We start from the raw sequence: 27,333 nt of genomic DNA, 5'->3' as shown, positions 1-27,333 counted from the left end.
CAAAATAAATGAGAATACTGAATATTCCTAAACTTAAAAAGTTCTTATCCTACTTATTGTATTTGGGAGGTTTCAGTTTTTCTCATGGGAGAAAAAAATTAATTCAGTTAACTCAAATTTATATATTGTCCATCTGATACTTCTACAACACAATCCTGAATGGTAAGATTTGGTATATTGTCTTAATTTCTACTGCATGGGGAAGGACAAATCATCAAGAAATTCTTTAACTATCATGGGGAAAACCTTGAAAGTCCATGTTTTGCCCCCAAGCTTCAATTTTTATCTTTTATCCACTGCTTTATTCATTTCATTAACTGATCTAAATTATTCTCAAGTTCTTCTAGTATATTGCTGGGCAGCCAGTGTACTATTTCATAGTTGTAGGAGGCCATGACTTCTTCATAAAGAATATGAAAAATTTCATATTGAATATTGTCCTGTAGTTTCTTTACACTGTATCCCCTCTTTTCAAGTCTCATATATAATACAGAATTATCTGTTTGAAGCACAAAAATGCTATGAAACCATAGTTCTGGGAAGAAGTCATAGCCATGGTAATCAACAATAACTCTACCATCTTTCATTTTATTTTTTAACTCATAAACTGCTCTATCTTCATCCAAAATGGGACACTCATATTCTTCATCAACACCATCATAAATCTGTCCTACTTGTGTTAATTTGCCCACATCAACGTATGTCAGTCCTGTTCTTGATGCAAGTCCTTTACCTAGTGTGGTCTTTCCAATCCCTGGTGTACCTGAGAGCAGAATTCTGGGCAGCCTAATGGTCTCATTGGCACCAGCTGTACCCCAGTCACCTGCTCTCCATGAGGGAGCAGCAGGCAGAGGGGGCAAGGCAGGAACTTGTTCCTGAGCCTTTGACTCAAACCTCCACTTCTATGCCTGCCTCCTCCCAACATTATTACTTGGGAATTGTTTAGTCAGCCAGCATTCAATGATTTTTAAAAAGGATTAGTTAAAAAAAATAGACTCAAATTTAAGTAGCACACATAGCAAAAGCGTGATTCATATTCCTGGTTTCTGGAAGTCCTTTGCTCCAATTCTTGAGATTCTCAAGAACTTATCCTTAAGTATGGTGTACACTCTTTTCTGGTTTCCCTGAAAAGCCATGAGTCTATTCTGTCCTTGACACTTCCAGTGATTTTTGATGACCCTTTAGTCATCCAGTCAGTCAATTAGCATATTGTTCTGTGGCAGGCACTGTGCTATATGCTGGGGATACAAAAAAGGCAAAAGACAGTACCTTCCTTAGGGAACTCACAATTAAAGTGTCATTTAGACAGGAAGTTGTGACCTGCTACTGTTTCAAGAATATGATTCAAGAACACTGACAGGAAAATGTAAAGTCCAATACACTCCAATCCTTTAAAGCTAGAAGGTCTTTCTCCAGTCAAAGGAGTGATGGAAGACACCTGCCCAAGGCCAAAACCTAGTCGTCTCCTCCCCACCCCATATCATCTCTTCCCAAGGAATTTAGCTAGACTTCCACATTCACTCCAATTTCTGAAACAACCTCTTTGTCCAGCTAAATTGATGCTTTTATACAGGACACAGAGAATAGAATAAAAGCCCATAGCCAAATTGGAGCAGATTTTTTTGTCTGGCATCAATTTCACTCCACAAGTGTTTTTCAAAGCCTTGTATTATTTATTCTAAAAGCCTCACTAGACTCCAAGTTTTCTTTCAACTCTGAGATTCTGCAAACAGCAACTGTCCTCAAGTTGGGAAAGTTGAGGAGAAGACAAGTGAAAGAGGAGGCTGCTGGGCTCGTCACTTTCCCCTTGTACTCCTGTGGAATCTTCTCTCTGTTTAAGACCTTGTGTGCAAGAGTAGGATCTGTTCTGTAAGAGAAACAGAGTTGATCTGAGCTCTGGATTTCTGGCAATTATCTGCTGGACTGATCTTGGGTTTTTTTTTCCTAAAGGAGTATTTGCTATAAAATGACCATTGCCATTTCTGGAGCAAAGGGCAGGGAACACGAAGGAATGAAAAGGTGCATCCTGGTTTCATTATGTACCTTTTCTTGTAGGTTCATGAGACAAGAAGCATGTGCCATGTTAAGTATTGGATCTGAATCTCAGCTCAGACCCTTTGTGATTGTGGCAAATCCTTGAACCTCTCTGAGTCTGTTTCCTCAGCTATTGCGTGGGAACAGTGATACTTTTAGCTCCTATGTCCCAATTTGAGGTTGGGAGCCATATGACATAATAGATTTAAAATCCATTCACTTATGCTAACTCAAAGGATCATCCCAGTGGTCACAGCACTTTGCATTCATTATTTCCCTTGAGTCTCAAAACAAGCCAAACACAGATGCTCTTACTATCTCCCTGGAGGAGGCCATGACCTGAATTTAGAAGAAATATTGCAATTCAAATATTTCATATATTTAAAGGCCTGATTCATACAACTGATGATATTCAATTTGGTTCTCTCTTCTTGAATTCACAGAGGTGAAACCCTATGTGTGAGAAACAAGAGAGAAAATCTTTCCTCCTTGGGTACACACTTTCCTTCACCCCAGAATTAATCACCAAACATATCGACCTACCATCTTGAAATTTTCATGTATACATATATACACATGTATGTATACATATGTACACACATAGGTTAGTGTATGTATATATGTACTATGCATTTATATACCTGTATATTGTTTCATGTATGTATATGTTTGTGTGTATATGTATATTCACATATACTTATGTGCGTGCTAGTGTACATATATACACATATGTCTATGTTCCAAATATGTGTACATATGTGTACACATGCCTGCAGGCATGTCTGATATATGGGCGTGTTCATATGTGTGTACACAGGTATATAGATAAATATATGCATCTTTACAGAAGTGCATATGCACAGTGAATCCATATATGAGGTTATACATTTTATATTTAGGTTACAAGTGTATTTGCAGCTAGGTGATAACACTGGATAGAGTGCCAAATCTGAAGTCAGAAAGATTCATCTTCCTGAGTACAAATCTGTCCTTACACCCTTATTACCTGTGTGATCCTGGGCAAGTCACTTAGCTCTGTTTGCCTGTTTTCTCATGTGTATAAAGATCCAGAGAAGTAAATGGCAAACCACTGTAGTATCTTTGCCAAGGAAAACCCAAATGGGGTCACAAAGTAGAGCTGGCCACTACTGAAATGACTGAACAATATATTGTGAGCTTTTTGAGTTATACAATATAATGTATTCATCTAAATGTATATCTGTCAATCTTCTTCCTAATTTTGCTATCAGCAAATAAGCTATCCTCCTTATGACTTAAATACTTGGGTTTACAAAACATAGAATTCTCTATCTGGTGACTTTGGGGTCTTGCTTATCTACTCTGTCTCAATGAATTATTTTCTATTTTTAACCAGTATTAAATAGCTGAGATGCTTACTGCTTCATACTATACTTGGAAACAATTGACTTCCTTAAAAGATAATTTTATTTATTTTTCCTTCATTTTCTAGATAATGCATTAATTTAGTATAGTAGCTAGAGTGCTGGCCTTATAATCAAGAAGAACTAAATTTAAATCCAAACTTAGATCCTTATTAGTTATGTGACCCCTGGCAAGGTACATAACTGCTATCTATCTCAATTTTTTCATTGGTAAAATGGGGATAATAATAGCATCTCCCTCTACTGATTGTTCTGAAAATGAAATGAGAAAATATTTGTGAAGCACTTTGAAAACTTTAACTTTAACTTTTTTAATAACTTTAATACAATTGTTAGCTATTATCAGTAATTATGTAAATTGATCCAGCCCCATCCCATCCATTTATACATGCAGCATTTTTCCCATTACATGTGTCCTTTTTGATAACAACCCTTTGTTCTTCCTGAAAACCTTGAATTTTAACATGATTATTGAGAAGGAAAATCTAAATCATTCTATTCATATCACATAACTGAGGGCATGAAAAATATGATAATGAACCTAATTTAGTTTCACTAACCAGTCGGATACTCACATGTATTGAAATAACTTTTTGAAATTATCTTGTCATTATTACATGTTTATGGTATTCACCATTGGGGAAGAGATTCCTTCATTTGTCTATTTCTAAAAGATTAGCATGTAATCCAATGAGTATTGGTCAGATTTGTCAATTGGACAAATCAACTTCCTTGATTCTGGGAGATTTGTTATATTTGTTCCCTAAATATTATTCCACACCGGATTTTTGTTTGTCAAGACCATTTATCTTTGAAAATGAGACAGAGCATCATTCTATTTAATTGTTTAAGACAGTCATTCAATTCAAAATTATCCTTTGGATATTTACCAGTTGTGTGACTCTAAGCAAGTCACTAACCTCTCAATCTCAGTTTCCTCATTTGTAAAATGAAAGAGATGGAAATAAGTAGACTCTCCAGGCCCTTTCAGCTTTAACTCTATTATAATGGTTTCTATTATTTAGGACAATGATTTTGGTAACCATTCTAGATATGGGGGATAGGGTATAATTTGACTAGAATCTAGCTTTCATGAAGGGAATGATGTAAAATCTAACTAGAAAGATAGCAAGAAGATTATTGGGAATTTAAAGTTATAAAGGGAGGAATGATGATTATGAAACCAGTAGTCAAAGAAGTAAGGGAAAACTTGGTGAATGTCTGGTAAAGCAATAAAAAAATAGGATTTTGAATCAAGATCTGGGTCCAAATTCTAGGTTCACTACTGTCTCTCTCTCTCTCTCTCTCTCTCTCTCTCTCTCTCTCTCTCTCTCTCTCTCTCTCTCTCTCTCTCTCTGTCTCTCTCTCTCTCTCTGTATATATATATATATATATATATATATATATGTATATATATATATATATATGTATATGTATATACATAGACAAATATGTGTGTGTGTGTGACCTGTGGTAGAGTCTTCTAAGGTTATACTGATTTGATCAGATACACTGTACCTTGACCCCTACGTAGTGATGTGATATCCATAATCAAGCACTAAGGACAACAGCCAACCAACCTCAGTTGGGTCAGTTCACTCTCTTGGGCCTCAGTTTCCTCCTCTATCAAAAAGAGAGGTTGAAAAAGATGAATTCTAAGGTCCCTTCCAATTCTAAGTCTATAATTTTTTGGTAATAAATGATAGAATAGAGGAAATAGATCATCAAATAGGCTCCTTGGCTAACCCTATGTAAATAAAGAAAAATGTGAATGACATCAAAGTAAGGTGAAATACACCAGACAACCCTTAGTTAAACTTCAGGCATTCAGCTTTCCCTTCTTTTAAAAAGGGGTTTTACAAGAGTGCTCATATCACTCACAATCACTCCTCTTCTTTATAGATTGAAGGAATTCACCATAGTTGTGATTTAGGTGGGTTGTCACCACAAGATTTATCAAAGGAAAAAACATATAAACAAGCACAAAAAGACACAAGGAAAACCAAAGTGAAAAGACACCATAAAGCTCTCATGTATTGGATAGGATAATAAATGTTCACGAGAGTATATGCTCCACATGATCTCATCTAGAGCCTTTGACAGAATATTGTAAATGACATATAATGAGAGTGTCATCAGGAAACAAAATCAATTTCCATCTCATGTTTACTGAAGACATTTAGGGGAAATATGCCCAACCTAGATAAGCTTCCTGGGGCAGAGGGTGAAAAATTAATGAAACTAAGGTTTCACCTTAGACAAATTAAAGTCTGAAAGCTCTGGGACAAGATGGCTCACATCCCAGAAACGGGAGAAAGGTGGCCAAAGAAACAAAGTCTCCTTAGGAGAGAATTTTAACCAATGACAAAACAGAACTATTTACAAACGTGAAAAGGAAAAGCAGCATAATTCAAGTTAAGAAGTATAAAACTGATTTAAATTATCTGCTAATTACGGGGAAGAAATGTATTATTTCAATAACATTTAAAGTCAGCTATTATGTTTAATTTCTGTCATGAAAGATAATCCTGTTGCTGGTCAGTGGATAAGGAGGATGGTAGAAAGAGTTGAAGCATAAAACTTGTCTTTGAATTATAAGGGATCTTCAGGTTCATCTTATTCCAAGATTGTTGTCATACAGGTGATACATAAAAGAGCCAAAATTTCAACCCAAGTCTTTTTTTCTCCGGATCTAAGTCTCCGTCCATTATACCACATTGCCTTTCAAGTTATACACCTAGGTAATGGGAAAATGGAGACTAGAACCCAGATCTCTAGACTCCCAATTGAGGATTCACTCTATTATACTATGATATCTTCCAGGACTTCAAAGGAAATATTAGTTCACAATTGTTATGTAATCCACATCAGCTCACTTTAACTTCCACCCCCACTGACAAGCTTTCTTCCTTCCATAATTTAGAAGAGCAATGATTTCTTTGGTGTAGACATTCCCTCTACCAATTCAGATAACCATCTCTCACACCTTAGTAGATAATTTGTGCAATGAATGGTTTCAAAATGTCTGTGAGCATATACATATGCATAAAAGGTAGACAGAGAGAGAGAGAGAGAGAGAGAGAGAGAGAGAGAGAGAGAGAAGTCTCATGTCAACCATTCTGTGATGATCCTCAGCACATCCTAGAATCTCTCATTTCCCTAAAGGTTCAGTTTGAACATGCCTCTAATCTACCACCTTTCCAGAGTCTCTCACACTAGTATCTCTTCCCAACTTACCTCTTATATATATTTGATATTTACTCAAGTGTGTGTGTGTGTGTGTGTGTGTGTGTGTGTGTGCGTGCATGTCTACATTGTTTTCGTTCAGTTGAGTACCAGTTCTTTGAGGTCAAGAACTGCTTCAATCTTTCCTTCTCTCTTTCTCCATCCTCTTTTTTCCTTCCTTCTTTTCTCCTCCCTCTGAATCATCAAGGCTTAGCACAGTGATTAGGATAAAAGAATTGAGACCAAACTTGTGATTTCATTAGCATCAGGAATTCCCACATGAGGGAATTCTCTCTACTAATTCAAGTCAGAAGTTTCTCTACAACTTATCATCATAGAAACTTGCCCAAGGTCAGAGTCAATGTCAGAGAAAGGACTTTAACCCAAGTTTTCCTTGTTACTAGGTTTCTTACCTACCCACTATCATACTGTCTCTTACTATACAGTAAGAATCAAATTAATGCTTTTTTAATTGAGTTGAATTAACTGAATTGAATGGTAGAAGATAAAATATATAAAATCAGTGTCAATTACTCTTGCCTTGAACTTAGCAGGAAAAAAATTCTACCAATTTGGTAATAAATTCTGTTGATTTTCAAGTCATTGCAATAGAATTCTCAAAAATGTCTCCTAAGTATCTGGTAAAGAGCTTATTGTTTCATTTATTAATGTACCTCTTTTGCATTTGTTTATTTCTAAATTTTTCTTGTTAATTAAGCAGGAGTCCTTTGGCTATTTACAGATAAATATGCTTATATGTAAATAGAAATGTTTCCACAACTGAAATCCAATTAAGAAAAGCTCTATCGAATTTATCTAAAACTTTTGGTCTCTCTCATTTGGCATTACTTACCACTGCCTACCTATACATTGAACCCCTGAAAGTCATAAAATAATGAACTTTGGTTATTTTGTAATGTTTATTATCCACATTAAATTCTACCTAACATAATGTTGGATTCACTTTCAAAATACATAGCAGTTCTTCTGAGAACTCTCTTATCACTATTTTGAAAAGTAATGTTTGGCAAAAATACAACATTTTGGATAAATGAGTGGTCTTTTGTGTATCTAGATGGTACCCTATAATGCTCTCTGGGAAAAATCAATTAGATAGCATTCTCCCTGAGTCTTAATATTTCATTAGCAAGTGAGATTCAGTATTATTATTTTCTTAGTCTCAATTTCCTCATCTGGTACGTTGTCTGTAATACTGTAACTCCAAACATGGCTGAGTTCATTACCATCACATAAATGTGAGCACATGCATGCACACACACACACACACACTCTTAACCTCTGCCCTAGCAGCTTTCTTCAAACAGGCAGACCTTCATCTCTACAGTCTATTCCTCTTATCAAATTCTTGAATTTTATGGAAAAAATTTAGATCTAGAGTTATAGTGGGATAGACATAGAAAACAGCAAAAACTTTTATATTGTCTTGTACAGTGAACATGTACATTGCTTAAGCCCTAGTGTTATCTTACTCAGGAAGGCAAAGGAACTATTGGACAAGAAAGCAGAGCTATAGCCAATTATAGAAACAAGGATTCCAGTCGTTCTCCCACTCTGAAGCAGTCTGTGAACAGCAGATAAAGATGGGAAAACCCTTTAACTCTAGGCTTGCATTACTTTAAATCAAGGTGGTTGAGTTATATGTTGTAAAAAGAGACCATTAAAAAGATTAGACCACTTTTTGGCAAAGAAATACAGTTCTGGGAAATTTTGTTACCTTGTATGCTTTCTCAGCAGGTTAGATTTTTTTTTTTAATATTGTTTGTGGCTCTGGAAATTTTTTGGTCCCACACTGTGTTATAAGCTGCTGGAGGTCTTAGCAAAAGAACAAGCCAAAAGGCTAGGCAAGCGCAACTTTTCCTCATTGGCTAGTCTAAGAGCTCTTTCATAGCACCCTCCCTAAATTCTGCAAGTGCCTGCACTAGCAATTTGTGGCAGCCTGAGACCTAAGAATTAAAGTTCCAGAATGGAGGATCCTATAGAAAGATTAGGTCTTTCAGTTCTCAAAGATAAGAATGATTTGAAACTCCTATGCCACATATGAACATACTTAATCTACAAGAGTTCATTACATTCCACATATTATGTTAGGTGTTGAAGATGTAAAGGCAATAATAAACCTTCCATCAGGGAACACACATTCTATAGGTAGAGACAATATGTAAGGGTGTGTGTGTGTGTGTGTGTGTCTGTGTGTCTGTGTGTCTGTGTCTGTGTGTGTCTGTACAACATAAAGACAAGGAAAACATACAGCTATGGAAGGAATGGAACTAAAAATAAAATTCTTGCTGAGAAATTGAATATATGTGTGTATCTATACATATGAAACATATTGATATGTTATTATTATTCTTTACCTTAAAAATCAGACAGGAATAGCTAATTGTAATGACTAGTTTGTTTTTTTAAGTCTGACAACTATTACAGTTGTTTGTCCTTGCCTTTTGAAGAGGACCAATGACATCATGAAGTGACTTCTTGATTTCCTTGTGAATTGGATTTAAGTAAGGCAGAGCTGTTCCAAGTCATTGGCCTCACTCTCTCTTACAGAGTTGTCAAAGCCCAAAGGCAAGACAAAAGTTAGATGACAGGTGATGACCTAGGATGCAATGGATGACCATGGAGTCTTTGATACCTGACAAAGCTTTAAGCTGTCTCCAGTGCCTACTTCAGCCACCTTCATGGCTGCTGGAACAAATTGGTCTCATCCACCCAATCTGCTGGGGACAGGGGAGTTGTCACATGTTTGGGGTGGACAAATCCCTAACTGATTGATAGGTTTGAGGCCTTTTAGTTACCCATATTGTGGCTTAGCCCTTCTGCTGAGATATTTTTACTAGCATGTGGCCACTGCACATGTCACAGTTTCTTGGAGTCACAGGTGAGAGTTGTGTGACAGGTGTACTTTAAAGTCAGATTATCAACCCTAAAAAGGATTTGGTAAGCCCTAATACCAGAGAAATTATTCTTTCCATCATACCACAACTATATGGACTAGTTGAGACATGAGAATGTATCACTTTTAAATGACTGATTTTTTAAAAAGCATTCATAGCCCAAAGATCAGGTTGAACTTTAAAAAAATTTTCATGCAAGAGTGATGTCACATTTCTAAATATTACACAGATTTTGTGTCCCAAAATATGAAAAGGGTGTGTGAGATCTGTCTACATCAACAGTGAATGTGTTGGAGAATCATTTTAATTTGAAATTGCTATTGAGCCAGATTTTCTCAGTGGGCACAATTCATAATTCTTAGGAGGTGATTTTGGAAATTACAGTTGCTTTTTCATAATTTAATACCAAAAAACCCATCTTTACTAGGTAGAAATTCTATTTTTTTTCAGATGAGATTTATACTTATCTTGTAGTTACGTTATATAGTATATAGTATAGCTATGTTTCTAGATACAGATACTGTATCGGGAGTACCTAGAAACTGAGTGCCTTCCTGATTGAAACTTCTCATGTATACCATGCTTCATTTGGATATAATCTTGGATGATGACAAATATGTAGCTGACATTTGTAGGATTCGGTTGTAAGCAGTTGTTCCCCAGTAGTGCAACCAACAAAAAGAGGCCATTTGGAACTGTAGTTAAGGGAATTGTTAATGAAAAGATCTTGGTTTTTCATGACAAATTCAGAATAAACATCCCAATTTACTTTAGGATCTTAAAAATTTAATGAATCCTTGATCAAATAAAAATTTGGATTTGTCTGTCATTGGTTCATGCACTATTCATGGACACCATGCACATTATTTTGTGATCATGGGGTAGGCATGCACTTTTAATGAGCTGTAACAAATATGGCTGGTACAAACACATGCACTGATAAATATTGTATATATGCTCTATGAGAGGGACTGTATTTGGAAATATCTTAAGTCTTCTTTTGGAAGTGTTAGAGTTGTTCTTCACTACACCAATTCTGTTGTCAAAACTGGGATATCCCAAAGACCACTTTCCCCATGGTTTGAAAAGTTTTCAAATGTCTTTAGATTGATTTCCTAAACATTCTTGGCACTGGTAGATTATGTGTCTATTTTTTTTATCAACACTTCATAAGAGCAATTATTGAAGACTTTAATAATCATCCTAAAAATCTTGATGGATGATGAGGCTCAGGAATAAATTAGGTCATGATAGGTCTCATTTAGAGAGTAGTTGGAACTTTTTTTCTAATAGGAATTCCACATCTTTAGCAATGAGATCAAAATGTTAAAAACTTCTATCAACCATGCAACAAATTTTTTTTTAGGCTTCAGTTATACCTATCCTAATCTCTGGTGTCTTTAGGGGGAAAACACCTTTCCTTCAAGAAACTGGCATTCTGTTGGGGAAAGAGCATATTGATGGATTGATTGAAGAATCAATAAGTCTGATTCAGAGTTAATGAACATTTACATAGCACCCACTATGTTCCAGGTAGGCTGAGCCTTGAAATATCCTTGAAATACAAGTAGAAGAAAACAAAGCCCTGCCCTCATGGAGTCTACATTTCAATGGGGAAGCCTACAGAAAATAAATACAAAATGGACACAAGATTGTTTGAGAAGAAAGTGCAATAGCATCTGGAGATGGGCCTAAGGAAAGGCTTCATATAGAAGGAGGCATTTGAAAGGAACCCTCAAGGAAACCAGGAATTCTAAGAGGTGGTAGGTAGTGAGAACAGAGTGCATTCCAGGCATGGGGTTTCATTAAAGACAAAAGCATGAGCACATTGTAGAGTAGCTTACTTCAAGTATTTTTTAATAAAATATATAATAAAGGAGGAAATTATACCTTGTCAAAATATAACTATTCTAGATGTTTATTTTGTTGTTGTTTTGAATGAAGTATGTACTAAGGTTTTTAAGACATGCATTTGATTGACATTGTCTTTGGGACTTGCTTGATCTTAGTGCTTATTAGTCTATTTAATAGCATCAAGTTTATAGAAGCCAGGTGTGTAGTATAAACTGCTTTGCACTTGGTAGCATATGCTCTGGGTTGAAATGCTCCCAAACTGTGGCAACATGGGCAAAGCACATCATCAATCTGAGGCTAAGCTGTGTCCTCTGTAAAAGGGAAAGGGGGGTGATTTTGTGACATAAATATGGTCCTGACACCTAAACGAGGAAGACTAAAAACATATTGATGCAAAAATTTTAAAATAAAATGCTAGCAAGAATATTATTATATCACAAAGATCACACACCCTACACCATGATCAAGTGGGATTTAATTCAGGAATGCCAGGCCTGGTTCAGACTTAAAGAGACTGTCACTATAACTGACCATACCAACAACAAAAACAAAATATGATTATCTCAATAGCTTCAGAAAAAAAGTCTTTGCTGAAATATAACTCCTTCAAATTAAAAAATGCTAGAAAGTATAGGAATAAATTATGTTTTCCTTAAAATGATAAGTAATATCTGTTTTGAAAAATCAGCAAGCATTATCTGTAATGGGGATAAGATAGAAGACTTTCCAAAAAAAACAAGGATGGGGCAATGAGGCTCTTCATCACCACTATTATTCAATACTGTACTAGAAATGTTACCTTAGCAATAAGGGAAGAAAAATAAATTGAAGGTATTAGAATACACAATGAGGAAACAAAACTAGCACTCTTTGCAGATGATATGATAGTACACTTACAGAATCCTAGAGAATCAACTAAAAGCCTAATTAAAATAATTGACAAATTCAGCAAAGTTACAGGATATAAAATAACCCCCTGCCCAAAATCATCAGCATTTCTATAACAATAAAATTCAATAGGAAGAGAGAGAAAGAAAAATTCCATTTAAAATAACTGCAGGCAAAATAAAATATTTGGGTGTCTACTAAGAACCGTATGTACACAATTACAAGCCACTTTTCACACAAAAAAGTCATAGCTAAGCAACTGGAAAAATAGTAATTGCTCATGGCTAGGCTGAGCCAATATAATAAAAAAAAAATTACGGTTTTACCTAAATTACTTATTTAGTGCCATATCAATTAAGCAACCAACAAATTTATTTTATGAAGTTAAAAAAATTATAACAAAATTTATTTGGAAGAAAAGATAAAGAATATAAAGGGAATCAATGAAAATATTTGAATGAAGGTGACTTAGCATTACCAGATCCCAAACTGTATTACAAAGAAACTATCATCAAAACAATATGGTATTGGTTAAGAAATGGAGAGGTGTATCAGTGAAATAGATTAGGTACACAATCAAAGCACTAAATAATTGCAGGGATTAATAAAAACAAAGATCCAAGCTTTTTGGAGAAAAACTCACTACTTGACAAAAATTATTGGGAAAACTGAAAAACAGTTAGGCAGAAACTAGGTATAGACCAATATCTCATGTGATAGAATTGGAAATGCGTATATGATTTTGCCATAAAGGGTGATATTACACACGAATTAGGGGAGCATAGAATATTTTATGTGTTACATCTATGGATGAGGGAAGAATTTATGACTGTACAAGAGATAGAGAACATTATAAGATACAAATGGATAATTTTGATCACATTAAATTAAAAGGTTTTGCACAAAAAAATAGCGTATCCAAGATTAGAAAGAAAGCAGAAAATTAGAGGGTTATATCACTTTTTTCTTATAAGGGACTCATTTGTCAAGTATATAGACAACTGAGCCAAACATAAAAGAAAACAAGTCAATCCCCAGGTGCTAAATGGACAAAGGATATGAACAAGCAGTTTTCAGAAAAAGAAATAAAAACTATCAATAATCATATGAAAAAAATACTCTATATCATTATTGAGGGTGAAGCCAAGATGGTGGAGAGAAGCCAAGAAGTTGTTTGCGCTTCCCCCAGTTTCCTTTGGAAAAAATATTAAATCATGCCCCTAAAAGAACTCTGGAGCCACAGAATCCACAAAAAGATGTAGTGAAACAATTTCCCAGCCCAAGATAACCTAGAAGGACTTTGGGAAAAGTACATCTCACTTGGCTAAAGGGGAGCACAGCCCAGTGCAGGTAAAGTCTACACAAGCCAGTGGGAAGCTCTTAGCCACAGTACAGATCAGTAGCCATGGTCAGGTAGTTCTGGCTAAACAGGCCAGTGGAACAGCAGGCTAGCCTTGAGGCCTCCAGAGTAAGTGCAGAAGGCAAACTGCCAGCCCTGGAACCAAGGACACAAAAGGTGTTACTAGGCTGGGCCACCCTAGACCAGTGGGCAAGCCACCAGGCCCAGATACCCTGACACAGAAAGCCAGTGACCAGATCCTTGGCCCGCAGTACAAGAAAAATGGGACAATAAGATCTCTCTGTACCCTAGTAGTACAGCTTAAATTTTTTTTTAATGAGCAAAAAACAAAAAAGCCCAATAAGAAGTTACTAATGTGACAGAAAAGATAAAAACACTAATTTGGAAGAAGAAAACAATGTCAAATTGCCTATTGCAAAACGTCAAAGGTGAACATGAATTGGTCTCAAGCTCAAAAAGTCCTCTTCGAAGAGTTTACAAAGGATTTTAAAAATCAAATAAGAGAGGTTGAAGAAAAATGTTGACGGGGAAGGGGAAATGAGTGTTATGCAGGAGATATATGAAAAAAATGAGTCAACAGCTTGGAAAAAAGAAGCACAAAAAAAATTGATTGAAGAAAATAACTCATTAAAAAATAAAATTGGTCAAATTTGAAAAAAAAAAAAGTACTGAAGAAAACAACTCCTGTGAAAAGAAAATTGATCAAATAGAAAAGAAAGTACAAAAATTAACTGAAGAAAATAATTCCTTAAAAATTAGCATTGGGCAAGTGGAAGCTAATGACGTTATGAGACATCATGAATCGCTTAAAAAAAATCAAAAGAATGAAAAAAGAGAAGAAAATATAAAACACCCCATTAAAAAAAAAAACTAACCTGGAAAACAGATCCAGCAAAGATAATTTAAGAATTATTGGACAACCTGAAAACCATGATCAAATAAAAAAAAGAGCCTAGAGTGCATCTTTCAAGAAATTATTATGGAAAACTACTCTGATATCCTAGAATCAGAGAGTAAAATAGTCATCGAAAGAATCTACCTATCACCTCCTGAAAGAGATTCCCAAAATGAAAGCTCCAAAGTATATTGTAGTCAAATTCTGGATCAGGTCAAGGAAAAAAAATCTCTAAATAGCCTCTAAATATCAAGAAGCCACAGTCATGATTGCACAGTACTTACCAGCTTCTACATTAAAATATCATAGGACTCAAAATAAAATCTTTTGGAAGGCAGAAGAGTTTGAATTAAAACCAAAATCAACTACCCAGCAAAATTTAGCATAATTGTTCAAGGGAAAAGATAAACATCCAATGAAATAGGGGACATTCAAACTGTCCTGATGAAAAGACCAGAGCTGAATAGAAAATTGGATCTTCAGATACAAGACTTAAGAGAAGCACAAAAAGGTAAAAAGAAAAGGGGAAAAATGATATTTAATAAGGTTAAACTGTTTACATGCCTACATGGTAAGATGATACTTTTAACTCTTAAGAATTGTATTGAAGGGGGCGGAGCCAAGATGGCGGAGTAGAAAGACACACATACACATAGCTCTGAACCCACAACCCATAGAACATCTGTAAATAGCAACTCACTGCGAATTCTGCAGGGCCAGAGGCCACAGAACATTGGAGCAAAGGAGATTTCTGTTCCAGAGGGACCTGCAAACCTCTCACAAAAGGTCCTTTGCACCGCGGACTGGGAGCCAAGTACAGCCCTGCCTTGGCCGCGGCACCGAGAGGAGCAGATCCGAGCAGGCTTCAGGGACAGACTCTCTAGCAGCTGCATGGGCCCCTCCACCCACAGGTGATGGGGGTTGGTGAGAGGGTCTCTTTGGCAGGTCGAGAGGGGAGTGGGGTGCCCCCATAACTCGGGCCCCCTCGGGAGGCAGAAGCAGAGGTGGGAGCAGACAGGGGCTCCCAAAGCAGGCAGGAGCCTGGATCCATTGTTGAAGGTCTCTGCATAAACCTCCTGAGGGAACTGAGCCTGTGAGGCAGCCCTGCCCTGACCTGAGCACCTGAATTTAATCTCACACTGAATAGCAGCCCTGCCCCCACCAAAAGCCCTGAGGCTGGAAGCAGCATTTGAATCTCAGACCCCAAGCTCTGGCTGGGAGGATCAGGAGGGGAGGTGGGTGTGAGGAGAATATTCAGAGGTCAAGTCACTGGCTGGGAAAATGCCCAGAAAAGGAAAAAGAAATAAGACTATAGAAGGTTACTTTCTTGGTGAACAAGCATTCCCTCCCTTCCTTTCTGATGAGGAAGAACAATGCTTACCATCAGGCAAAGACACAGAAGTCAAGGCTTCTATATCCCAGCCCACTCAATGGTCTCAGGCCATGGAAGAGCTCAAAAAGGATTTTGAAAATCAAGTTAGAGAGGTGGAGGAAAAACTGGGAAGAGCAATGAGAGACATGCAAGCTAAGCATGAAAAACAAGTAAACACCCTGCTAAAGGAGACCCAAAAAAATGCTGAAGAAAATAACACCTTGAAAAATAGGCTAACTCAATTGGCAAAAGAGGTTCAAAAAGCCAATGAGGAGAAGAATGCTTTCAAAAGCAGAATTAGCCAAATGGAAAAGGAGATTCAAAAGCTCACTGAAGAAAATAGTTCTTTCAAAATTAGAATGGAACAGATGGAGGCTAATGACTTTATGAGAAACCAAGAAATCACAAAACAAAACCAAAAGAATGAAAAAATGGAAGATAATGTGAAATATCTCATTGGAAAAACAACTGACCTGGAAAATAGATCCAGGAGAGACAATTTAAAAATTATGGGACTACCTGAAAGCCAGGATCAAAAAAGAGCCTAGACATCATCTTTCATGAAATTATCAAGGAAAACTGCCCTGACATTCTAGAACCAGAGGGCAAAATAAATATTCAAGGAATCCACAGATCACCGCCTGAAAGAGATCCAAAAAGAGAAACTCCTAGGAACATTGTGGCCAAATTCCAGAGTTCCCAGGTCAAGGAGAAAATATTGCAAGCAGCTAGAAAGAAACAATTCAAGTATTGTGGAAATGCAATCTGGATAACACAAGATCTAGCAGCTTCTACATTAAGGGACCCAAGGGCGTGGAATATCATATTGCAGAAGTCAAAGGAACTGGGACTAAAACCAAGAATCACCTACCCAGCAAAACTGAGTATAATACTTCAGGGGAAAAATTGGTCTTTCAATGAAATAGAGGACTTTCAAGCATTCTTGATGAAAAGACCAGAGCTGAAAAGAAAATTTGACTTTCAAACACAAGAATGAAGAGAACCATGAAAAGGTGAACAGCAAAGAGAAGTCATAAGGGACTTTACTAAAGTTGAACTGTTTACATTCCTACATGGAAAGACAATATTTGTAACTCTTGAAACATTTCAGTATCTGGGTACTGGGTGGGATTACACACACACACACATGCACACACATATACACACACACACACACACACACACACACACATAGAGACAGAGTGCACAGAGGGAACTGAAGAGGATGGGCTCATATCTTAAAAAAATGAAATCAAGCAGTGAGAGAGAAATATATTGGGAGGAGAAAGGTGGAAATGGAATGGGGCAAATTATCTCTCATAAAAGAGGCAAGCAAAAGACTTATTAGTGGAGGGATAAAGAGAGGAGGTGAGAGAAAAACATGAAGCTTACTCTCATCACATTACACTAAAGGAAGGAATAAAATGCACACTCATTTTGGTATGAAAACCTATTTTACAATACAGGAAAGTGGGGGGTAAGGGGATAAGCAGGGTGGGGGGGATGATGGATGGGGGGACATGGGGTGGAGGGAGCAATTTGAGGTTGACACTCATGGGGAGGGACAGGATCAAAAGAGAATAGAAGTAATGGGGGACAGGATAGGATGGAGGGAAATATAGTTAGTCTTATACAACACAACTATTATGGAAGTCATTTGCAAAACTACACAGATTTGGCCTATATTGAATTGCTTGCCTTCCAAAGGGAAGGGGTGGGGAGGGAGGGAAGTAAAGAAGTTGGAACTCAAAGTGTTAGGAGCAACTGTCGAGTAATGTTCTTGCCACTAGGAAATAAGAAATACAGGTAAAGGGGTACAGAAAGTTATCTGGCCCTACAGGACAAAAGAGAAGATGGAGACAAGGGCAGAGAGGGATGATAGAAGAGAGAGCAGATTGGTCATAGGGGCAATTAGAATGCTTGATGTTTGGGGGGGGAGGGGACAAAAGGGGAAAAAATTTGGAACCCAAAATTTTGTTAAAATGAATGTTAAAAGTTAAATAAATAAATTAAAAAAAAAAAGAATTGTATCGCAATTAGGACAATTAGAGGGAGTATACTTAGACAACAGGTGTGGGTATAAGTTAACTTTGATGTGTTGATAAAAAATAAATTAAAAAGTAAAAGAAAACAATTGTACTGGGGGAAGAGGAAAGGGGGATTCAGAATGGGGAAAATTATACCACATGAAAAGTCATGAAAGACCTATTACACAGAGGGAAAGAAGTGAGGGTGTGAGCATTGTTTAAATCTTACTGTCATTGCATTTGGCTCAAAGAAGCAATGACATCCATATTTCTTTGAGTAGAGAAATCTTTCTTACTCTATAGGGAATTAGGAGGGAAAGGGGAAAGAAAAGGTAGGGAAAGACAAAAGGGAGGGCATCTTGGAAAAGGCAGTGATCAGAAGCAAAACATTGATAAGGACAGACAGAGTAAAAGGAAAGAGAAATGTATAAAAGTTGCAGGATATAAAATAAATCCACATAAATTATCTGCATTTCTATACATTACAACAAAGCTCAGCAAGAAAAGATAAGAGAAATTTCATTTAAAATAATTTTAGAAGGGGGGCAGAGCCAAGATGGTGGAGTAGAACAGGGACCTGCCTGAGCTCTCCCCTCAAACCCTTCAAAATACCTGCAAAAATGACTCTAAACCAATTCTAGAGCAGCAGAAACCACAAAATGAAAGAATGAAACAGATTTCTAGCCCAAGACAAACTGGAAGGCTGGCAGGAAGGATCTATTGCACCAAGCTCAGAGCAGAGCACAGCCCAGCGTGGGCTGCACTGGCACAGACAGGACTAGGTCAGGCCACTGGGAGCTGAATCACTGTGCTATGTTTTCCAGACTTCTGAATCTACAAATTCCAAAAACAGCTTCAAAGGTCAGTGGAAAATCTCTCTCCCCTAGGTGAGAGAGGAACATGGTCCAGCCCCAGCCCCAGGGTAGCAGTGGCTCCTGCTGCAATGGTGGTGGCTGCTTCTGGAGCTCTTGATCTATAGGTGGAGGGGGAATCAAGTGGCTGATCTGGGTCACAGTCTTGGGTGACAGTCCTGGGGCAAGGAGGAGTATTGGCATGGAAGAGCTGGGGAAGGTTGTGGAGAAGGTATTCTATCTGCAGTTGCAGAACAGAAAAGATTGCTTGTGGTTGCTCACAGACCAGACAGTAAGACACGAGAGGAGCAAACACCGCTTCTTTCAACATACTACTTTGGAGGAATTGAGAATTTATATGTCACTAGAGTTATCTCTGAAGACAGCTGCAACTTGGGGCAGTACACCCTCCACTTAACAAAGAGCTCAAAAGTCAAGTAATTGGCTGGGAAAATGACCAAAAAGGGGGAAAAATAAGACAATAGAAGGTTACTTTCTTGCTAAAAAGTTATTTTCTTATGACAAGGAAAATCAAAGAATATACTCTGAGGAAGACCAAAGTATTCAACCAGAGGAAGACAGCAAGATCAATGCTCCTAAATCCAAAGCCTCCAAGAAAAATATGAAATAGTCTTGGGCCATGAAAGTGCTCCAAAAGGATTTTGAAAATAAAGTAAGAGAAGTAGAGGAAAAATGGAGAAGAGAAATGAGAGTGATGCAAGAAAAATCATGAAAAACAAGTCAACAGTTTGCTAAAGGAGATCCCCCAAAATGCTGAAAAATAACACCTTTAAAAATAGGAAAGTATATGTAGAATCTATACAGAATTGTATGCAGTCGTGGGGAGGGAGGGAGGTAGTGGGGGGTGGGTGGGGAGGGATAAAATCGCAATTGTATGGCAGTGATTGTTAAACATTAAAAAAATAAAAAAATTAAAAAAAAAAAACAAAAGCAGCATTTATGTTTAAGCAAATAGTCCACTTACAGAATTGAAAATACAATTTTTGTGTGATGATAGTTGTGAAAATGTAATTTTCTTGTAATTGAAATTTCTGAGAGAAACTAAAGCACCAAAATTTCTTAGAAAAAAAAAAAATAATAAAAATAGACTAATGCAAATGGCAAAAAAAATCTAAAAAGCCAATGAAGAAAAGAATGCCTTAAAAAGCAGAATTGGACAAATAGGAAAAGGAGGTCCAAAAGTTCAGAGAAGAAAATAATTCCTTAAAAATTAGAATGGAGCAAATGGAAGCTAATGACATTATGAGAAATCAAGGAATTGTAAAATAAAACCAAAAGAATGAAAAAATTATACAAGACAATGTGAAATATCTCATTAGAAAAACAGTTGACATGGAAAATAGATCCAGGAAAGATAATGCAAAAATTATTGTTCTACCTGAAAACCAAGATCAAAAAAAGAGACTAGATACCATCATTCAAGAAATTATCAAGGAAAACTGCCCTGGTATTCTAGAACCAGAGGGCAAAATAGAAATGGAAAGAATCCAATGATCACTTCTGGAAAGAGATCTCAAAAGGAAAACTCCTAGGACTATTGTAGCCAAATTCCAGAGTTCCCAGGGCAAGGAGATAACATTACAAGCAGCCACAAAGAAACAAATCAAGTACTGTGGAAACACCATCAGCATAACACAAGATTTAGCGACTTCTACACTAAAGCATCAAAGGGTTTGGAATATGATACTCCAGAGGTCAAAAGAGCCAGGATTAAAATCAAGAATAAACTACCCAACAAAACTTAGTATGATACTTCAGGGAAGAAAAAATGAAATTTCAATGAAATAGAGGTTTTCTAAGCATTCTTGATAAAAAGACCAGTGCTGAATAGAAAATTTGACTTTAAATAAAAGAATCAAGAGAAGTATGAAAAAGTAAATAAGAAAAAGGAGCCATAAGGGACTCATTAAAGTTGAGCTGTATGCATTTATGTATATTATATATGTATAGGTCTATTTGTGTATGTATATGTTTGTATGCATGTACACACATACACATATGTACATATATATACATATGTAGAATGTAGTAAATCATCTCATATAAAAGAAGTGAGAAAGAGCTTATACAATGGAGGGGAAAGAAGGGAAGGAGAGGAAATAAGTGAGCCTTATTCTTATTAGATTTGGCTTAAGGAGGGAATTACACACGTTCAATTGGGTGTGGAAATCTATCTTACCCTGCAGGAAGGCAGTAGGTAAGGGGATAGGAGAGGGAGGATAATAGAAGGAACAGCAGATTGGGGGAAGGGATAATAAGAAGCAAACACTATTTTGGGAGGATAGGTCAAGGGAGAGAATGGAATAAATGGAGGGCAGAACAGGATAGAGGGAAATATGGTTAATCTTTTGTAACATGATTGTTATAGAATTGTTTTGTGTGCTTATACATGTATTACATCAATCACTTGCTTTCTCAATGAGGGTGGGTAGGATGAAGGAAGGGAGAGGATATGGAACTCAAAGTTTTAAAAATGAATGTTAAAAATTGTTTTTGCATGTAAGTGGGAAATAAGTTGTTACAGGCAATGATCTTTTGTAACATGATTGTTATAGAATTGTTTTGTGTGCTTATACATGTATTACATCAATCACTTGCTTTCTCAATGAGGGTGGGTAGGATGAAGGAAGGGAGAGGATATGGAACTCAAAGTTTTAAAAATGAATGTTAAAAATTGTTTTTGCATGTAAGTGGGAAATAAGTTGTTACAGGCAATGGGGTATAGAAATCTATCTTGCCATACAGAAAAACAGAGGGAAAGGGAATGGGAGAAGGAGGGAATAGAAGAGGGGCAGATTGGGGAAAGTGTTGGTTTTGGTGCAGGTTCTCTTGGGCTGAGGGAGATGGAGAGAAAATTTTGAATTCAAAATGTTGAAAACTGAAAATAAATAAATTATATTAATTATATTCCTATATATATTATTCCTATATATATATATGTTCTTATATAAAGGATATATATATTATTCCTATATATATATTCTTATATATATGCATATATATATATATATATATATATATATATATATATATATATATATATATATATATATATATATAGGAAAAAATAATTGTAGACAATATAAAATATTTGGGATTCTACTTGACAAGACAAACCCAGGAACTACATGAACACAATTACAAAACACTTTTCACACAAATAGTCAGACAGAAGAAATTGGAGAGAATATTAATTGCTCATGGATAGGCTGAGCTAATATAATGAAAATGACAATTGTACCTAAATGATTTTACTCATTCAGTGCCATGACAATCAAAATACCAAAAACTATTTTATACAGCTAGAAAAAATGACAAAATTCCTCTGAAAAAACCAAAGTTCATGAATATCAAGGGAATCAATGGAAAAAACTGCAAAGGAAGGTAGCCTATTTGTAGTAGATCTAAAACTATATTAAAAAACATCAATAATCAAAAATAATTTGGGACTGACTAAGAAATAGAGTGATGGATCAATGGAATAGATGAGGTACACAAGACACAGTAGCAAATGCTTATAGTAATCTACTGTTTGAAAAACCTGAAAACTCCAGTTTCTAGGATAAGAACTCACTGTTTGACCAAAACTGCTGGGAAAACTGCAAAATAATATGTCAGCAACTAGGCATAGACTAATATCTCACAACCTATACCAAGATAAGATCAAAATGGGTACATGAATTAGACAAAAAGGTGATGCCACAAGAAAATTAGAAGAGCAAGGGATAGTTTACCTGTCAGACCTATGAAGAAGGGAAGAATTCAGGATCAAACAAGAGACAGAGAACATTATGAAATGTAAAATGGATAACTTTGATTACATTAAACTGAAAAGGCTTTGCAAAACAATACCAATGCAACCAACAGTAGAGGGAAAGCAAAAAGATGGAAAACAATTACAACCAGTGTTTCTGATAAAGGCTTCACTTTTCAAATGTATAGAGAACTAAGTCAAATTTATAAGAATGCAAACAATTCTCCAAAATGCAAATGGTCAAAGGATATGAACAGTTTTCAGGCAAAAAAATTAAAGCTATGTATAGACATGAAAAAAAATGTTCTAAATCACTACTGATTAGAGAAATTCAAATTAAAACACCTTTGAGGTATCACCTCACACCTATCAGATTGACTAATGGCAGAAAAGGAAAATGACAAATGTTGGTGAAGATGTGGGAAACGTGGGACACTAAGGTATTGTTGGTAGAGTTGTGAATTGATACAACCATTCTAGAGAGCAATTTGAAACTATGCCCAAAGGGCTACAAAACTGTTCATGCTCTTTGATCCAACAATACCACTGATAGGTACCCCAAAGAGATCATTAAGAAGGGAAAAGGAACTATGTGTACAAAAATATTTATAGCAGGTATTTTTATGGTGGCAAAGAACTTTAAATGGAGGGAATCCCATCAACTGATAAATGGCTGAACAAGAAAGGGTTTATGAATATAGTGGAACTCTAATGTGCTATAAGAAATCATGAACAATTGGATTTCAGAAAAACCTGGAGAGACTTACACAAGATAATGCTGGCTGAAGTGAGCAGAACCAAGACAACGTTGTACACAATAATAACAACATTGTGTGATGATCAACCATGACTGATTTAGCTCCTCAGCAATACAATAACCTAAGACAATCCCAAAAGACTCATGATGGAAAATACTATTATCCACTTTCAGAGAAAGAACTATGGAGTTCTTGACCTGAATACAGGTCAAAGTATACTATTTTCTCTTTTTTTGAGGGTGGGTTATGATTTTTCCCTTTTGTTTTATTTCTTTTTTTACAACATGACTAATGTCTTGTGATTGAACATGTACAATCTGTATCACCTTGCTTGGCATCTTGGGGAGGGAGAACAGGAGCAAGGGACAGAGAATAAAGGGAGGGAGGGAGAAAAATTTAAAACTCAAAATCTTATAAAATTAATTTTAAAAATTATATTTAAATGTAATGGGAAAAAATAAAATACTATTTTTAAAAATCACTATTGATTAGAAAAATACAAATTAAAACAACTTTGAGGTATCACTTCACCCCTATCCAATTGGTAATATGACAGAAAAGGAAAATGACAAATAATGAAGGGGATGTGGAAAAGCTGGGGCACTAATAAACTGTTGGTGGAGTTGTAAATCAATCCAGTCATTCTGGAGAGTAATTTTGCACTATGTGCAAAGGCCAAGCAATACCACTACTGACCCTGTGTCTCAAGAAATTTTTAAAAAGGAGAAAGGCTCTATGTGTAGAAAAATATTTATAACAACATTTGTGGGAGCATGGAATTGGAAATTGACAAGAAGCACATCAATTACAGAATGGCTGTACAAGCTGTGATATATAATTGTGATGGAATACTATTGTGCTGTAATAAATGATGAGCAGAATGCTTTCAAAAAAAACTTACTGGGAAGCCTTCTGGAAAGTAAAGAGAACTAGGAGAATATTGTATACAGTAAGAGTAATATGGTATGACAATCAGCTGTGAATGACAACTATTCTGAGAAATACAATGATCCAAGACAATTCTGAAGGACTTATGAAAAATATCATTCACCTTCAGATAAAGATTGAAGAGTACTTTTTTTTATTTTATTTTTTGTTCTCCATTTTTTTTTTTGCAATGTGGCTAATGTGGAAATTGTTTTCCATGACTGTACATGTATAATTGATATCAAATTACTTTTCTTCTCAAGGAGAGAGAAGAAAAGGATGGGAGGGAGAGAAACAGGAACCCAAAATTTTAAAAAATGTTAAAGTTGTTTTCACATGTAATTACACAAAAATAAAATATAAAGATTTAAACAAATAAATAAAAGTGGGATGAGAAAATTTGCATTATCTCCCTGAACATGTTGTTGTGAATAGGGATGTTTGGAGAGTCTCAAGTACTCTATATGTTTGTGGTTATTAGTATTAAGCGTCTATCCCTATCTCTGACAACCACAAACATATAGTCAAGGTGGATGAGTGCAAGAGCGTTTGCTAAAAACAGAAGGATGGTAAAATAATATGTAATGAAAATTGACTTCTCTACATACTTTACAAAGTTTACAGAACGCTTTTTGTTCATTAGCCCTCCTCTTAATTTCTAAAGATTTTTAAGGCATTAAACCCAGTTTTCCCTTGCAAATCTTGCTCACATTTTTGTCAATTACCTTAATAATATAGAATTATTGAGGCTTTCTATGTAATACAACTTGGTACAACTTGGCAGAGTGGATAGAGGGGCCATCTGGGAGATCAGAAAGACCTCTTTTCAAGCTATGCCTCTGTTTTATACAGATTTTGTGGCTCTGGGAAAATCATTTAACTTCTTAGTCACTTAATCCTCAGTGGACTGTTTTTCTATGCCTGTAATTTCAAAATTGATGAAATCACAAGATTCACATCCAACTTTCCTCAGGAAATACAGGTCTTTGTGTGTAAATATATAAAACCAATTAATCCATAGATATGGGTTTGTCTCTCTGTTGTATAATCTTAGATTAGGTCTCAATATTTATTATTTTTAAATGCTCAAGATTCCCAGCTATCGTCCAAACTGGAATCAAACTAGATTCATTCGACGGTTTTTAATAATTTATTTTCTTCTTCAACCTCTTTTCTTTAGTGCCTTCCATGTTCTATCTATCAGTACTCTCTGGGATATGGGTCGAGATAAGTAATGTGTGCTACTTCTTTATTCAATTAATTCCAACCTCAAAGCACTGACTGCCCCTTGGGGGTGGTTCTTGGCAAGAACTTGAAAACAACCTTTAAGCCTGATGAGTCTGTCCTCCACCTTCAAAGCCTTTCGAATTTCAGCAATTCTTGTCTCCTTTCCCATGACCTTAAATAGAAATACTCATCATTACAGATACATTTATCTTTCAATGAATTACAAAATTAAGAAAAAAAGTTAAATAGTACTGAACCAACATATGAACCTACCAATAAAAAACAAAGTAATGGAATATAAGTCAGTCTGTAAATTTTCTGAGGGCAGGCTTTCAAAAAATAAGTTAATGAGTGCACCATATCCCCTAGTGCATTATTTCTACTGAGCAGAATAATTAAAAAATATATCCAGTTAAATTGTTATTTTGTAATGCCTTTAGATTTTAGGGAAAGCCCAGAAAAGAATTAGACAATTATTCTGTGAGCTTTTCTATTAGACTGTGATATTCTTGAGAGCAAGGAATGTCTTTTGCCTTTTTTTATTCCCAGGGTTTAACATGATGCCTTTTACATAGTAGGTACTTCATAAAGGTATACAGATCAACGGATGAAGAACTAACTCAGAGCCAAGGAAACAAAAAAAAGAAAGAAAGATAACAGAGACCTTTGGCCTGGTGTCATGAAAAGAAGGATGATGTTGGAATTGTTCGATTTGCTTCTGTCGCTGATTACCTGTGTGATCTTGGGCAAATTATTTAATCTCTCTCCACCCATATTCACTCAGTGTCAGATGATAGATTTGGATCAGTTATTAAGAACATACTAAACCCTCACTGTCAGGCATAAAAAAGAGAAATGAAACAACCCCTATCTCCAGCTGTGATTATTTGTCAAGGATTCATCCTGTTCTCTCACATATTCTGTATGGACTCTTAAGGTTCCAAATCTGATTGCATTGTATGCATCACTATAAGTCACCCAGTGTTTGGCACATAGTATGCACTTAAGTATGTGTTGAATGATTGATGTATAAATGGGAAATAGTTTTATAATTGTGTTCAAAAAATCAAATTCACAAGTACAAGATGGGGAAGGTGCCACAAATCAAAAGTTTCTGTAATAGCAATTTAAATGGAAAGATCTTTCTCATTAATTAATAGGCCCATATCATCTGCTTAAAGCGCCTGAAAGCCTGGGTCACATGTGGTGGGAGGAGCTTGCTGAAGAGGAAGGGTGGAGTAGAACTGAAAGGAAGTGAGTGAGTGAGTTCAGGTCAGAGGGGAAAGAATGCAGGCCAACTGACACAGGACCAACTGGCACGTTGTGACAGTTGATAGTGAGAGGGTCCTGGCTGGTGGAGGGGAGGTTGGAGAGTGACACATTGTCACAGTTGGTAGTGAGAGGGCCCTGACTGGGGGAGGGGAGGTTTGAAAATGGCTTTGCCCCCCTGCTGTGATCATGGTTATTAACTTCTTGGTCACCTTGATGGATTTTGCTTTCTGGTTCTGGGATTTGGCATTCTAGTGTTTAAATAAATGTTTTTCTTCTGCCTTCTATATGGAGAGTCTTTTATATTTTGTGATTGAGAACTATGCTGGCATGTTCATAGTCACCCCCAGTGCTGTGAATATTGCCTTGGTGATACAATTTCTCAGGAAAAGGATGAACTATGAGGACTACAAGCTCAGTATGTGTTGACAATGGGATATGGCAGCAAAGAACATGAATGTAACATTGGAGTGGATGAAAAGAGGCATAACATCTGGGAATAAGGAAGAAGTAGTCCCACTTTTCTAGCGTCTGAGCAAAGTGTCTTAACGGT

At 36.2% G+C, this 27,333-nt stretch overlaps 1 pseudogene; it reads right to left on the bottom strand.

Annotated features, from left to right (window-relative positions):
- Positions 1-275: 275 nt before the first annotated feature.
- LOC140517065 (adenylate kinase isoenzyme 6-like) overlaps positions 276-27,333 on the bottom strand; it is a 60,987-nt pseudogene continuing 33,929 nt past the window's right edge.

The sequence above is a fragment of the Notamacropus eugenii genome, chromosome 1, assembly GCF_028372415.1.
Source record: "Notamacropus eugenii isolate mMacEug1 chromosome 1, mMacEug1.pri_v2, whole genome shotgun sequence".
In the NCBI taxonomy this organism is placed as follows: domain Eukaryota; kingdom Metazoa; phylum Chordata; class Mammalia; order Diprotodontia; family Macropodidae; genus Notamacropus; species Notamacropus eugenii.
Note: the sequence above shows the minus strand (reverse complement) of the source record. Positions and strands in the feature narration are given on the sequence as shown.